Source organism: Humulus lupulus, chromosome 1 (genome assembly GCF_963169125.1).
Source record: "Humulus lupulus chromosome 1, drHumLupu1.1, whole genome shotgun sequence".
Taxonomy (NCBI): Eukaryota; Viridiplantae; Streptophyta; class Magnoliopsida; order Rosales; family Cannabaceae; genus Humulus; species Humulus lupulus.
The window spans coordinates 122,685,315-122,688,142 of NC_084793.1; positions in this window are offsets into that span (position 1 = coordinate 122,685,315).

The window sequence follows — 2,828 nt, forward strand, 5'->3', positions numbered from 1 at the left end:
GCAAGGAAAGGACCGATCAACCATGAGTTGGAGGGCATGGAGCGGTACGTACATGTTTGGCCTACCTGGCCGCCATGGCTGGGGTTGTTTTGAGGGAGTAAAACGTTTGATTTTGTCGCTTAGGTCGACTGTACCCACATCTTTGGATTGTAAATATATTTCAAAACAATATTTTTGGATCCCAATGTAACACTTTTATACTTAATTTTCATTAAAAAAAAGTCTTTGTTTTGATTTAGTCACACTTTGTCAGCCTAATACCTCGATTAGCGAGCTAATGGCACCTTTTAAAATCACATGGTAACGGTTCTAGGGTAGTTGGACGTGCCTAGGTTTATGGTTCCTAGAGATTGAATGAACATGTACGCTCGCTGCCAAAGACAAGCTTGGCTCAGGGTTGGTTGGTATTAAATGCAATATTTGTTTAACTTCTCATTTTAGTTGCCTTATCTACTAGAATAGGGAGCATGATGGAAATGTTTGTGTTTTGTGGGATTGAGATTTGATGAGTGATGCATGAGCATTATGGATTTTTGTCATGGTATCTGTATTATATGGCTATTGTGTTGCTTGGCCTTATTAATGGTATAGTGCTGGATAAGAATGTTAGGGCTGGTAGGCTTGGTTACCAGCCATAGATAGATTTGGAAGTTTTGTATCCAAGGAAGCCAATTGGAACAAGCAGTGTTAATGATGGAAGCTGACGCCAGAATCATCCGCCAGCCCTGGGATTGGCAGCAGGTGTTTGCTAGCATGTAAGCAGGATTACAAAAGCAAGAAGAAGAGAATAGCTGGTTGAGACAGTGGGTTCTGTCAGAGAATGTTCCCTTGTGTGTGTTGGCAATAATGGCACCAGTTACAATTTAACCTGACGATGGAAATAGATGGGAATTACTATATGAAAGATTCCAGAAGTGTCATCCTCCAGTTTTTTAGGAAGGTTTGGACCCGTTCAGAGTTGAACAATGGACGGGCATGGTTAGCTTCCTCCTTGGTTATATAGAAGCAAAGGTAATGATAGAGTGGCTTGTGCCACGTACATGTTGCGAGAAGATGCCTGAACATGGTGGGAAGTTGTATCCTAGACCCAGAATGTTGCCATGATGGGTGGAGAGGAATTCAGACAATGGTTCAACAAATTGCATTATTGTGACGCAGTGTGAATTTTGAAGACCAATGAGTTTATGAATTTGGTTTAGGGTAGTAAGACAGCGACAGAGTATGTCAATGAGTTTCGTAGATTGGCCAAATTCGCGTTTGATTTGGTACCAACGGATGTGGCCTGGAAGGAGCGATTCCCTCGAGGACTGAACTCTGGGATGGCCACTCTGGGATGGCCCAGAGCGTTAAGACCGCTCCAGTATATGAGATTGTTACCTACAATTGGGCAGTAGGGATGGCCCTTGTTATAGAGGACGCATGAGATGAGACCTAGAGTAAGAGTGTTGTTAGGCGAGAAGCTCAGGCGATGATACCCTCATTTATGGGATCAGGTAGGGGCAGAGGCCCAGTAACCAGGAAAGAAAGACACCTGTTAGTTCTATTGCTCCTGGTCCTGACAGGAGGGGTCATAGTATTCATAGCGACCGCTAGGACGACGATGAGGTCTGGAGGAGTTATTTAGTATACGCTAGGTGTAGGAGACGTCATGTGGGAGAATGTCGAGTGACAACATGTTTTCGATGAAAAATGGTAGGGCATATCAAGAGGAATTGCCCAAAGACAAGATGAAAGAACCAAAGAGTATAGAGAGCCCTACCCCAGTTTGAGTGTCCGTCTCGATACATTCAGAACCGAGGCTAGTCCCTCGGAGGCGACTGGTTGGCTTTCTAATTCTTATTTTTTTTTATAAATTGACCTGGTTAAGTTTGGTGCTACGTACCTCTTAGAAGAGACATATATATGTGACATACGCTATATGGTTGTCACACCATGGGGCTTGAGATTTTAGCGTCTGCCTGGGAAAATTGGTAATTTTTAGGAGACAAATCAGGGTATTTCTGGTAGAAAGTTAACATTGATAATTAATTGAGCTGTTCTATGAGGATTTTGAGGTGATCCTGAGTGTGGATTTATTTGTCAAATAAGGGACAACCATGGATTGTGAGGAATTATGGTGACTTCTGGATTTAAAAGGAAAGAACCCGGTCGCAGATATAGGATGCCTAGCTACTGTGAAGGGTACCACTAGGGTTATATCAGTTAGACCAGATGAAGAACTGGATCGACCAGTGAGGTTTGAGATGGGCTATGAGGATTCGTGAGGATTGCGGTCTCATCAAGGGAATGAGTGTGTAACAGGATTAAGGCAGGGATAGAATCGGTATCAAGGACACTAAGAAGAATGACACTAGTTGAGTAGAAAGGATTAGAGGTTTAGTTGAAAAGTTATTTGACTTGAGGGTTGATCAGGCGAGGTATCTCATCATGGGACACATCAACACCGTTTGTCCAGAATGAAGGATTCATTGCCCGGTTGCAAGAGTAGGACAGTGCTCTCAAAAATTGACCCTCGATCTGGTTATTACCAACTGAGGATAAAGGAAAGATACATTTTAAGAATTACTTCTTGCACCAAGTAGGATGGGATGGATTATTTGTGAAGGCTCTTAAATGGACCAATGCTTCAGCAGCCCAGGTAAGTTCGACAAGCAGAGAGTACAAGGATGGTATGGACAAGTTGTATTCAGATGATCAAGGCTGTTTCGGACTACTCCCAGTTAGAAGCAGAACGTGAATATCAACTTCATTGATAGTACCAAGTCTAAGGAAGTAGGGTTACAGGTAAGGTTCCAAGAGGGACAAGTTTCGATTTCTCTAGAGGATAT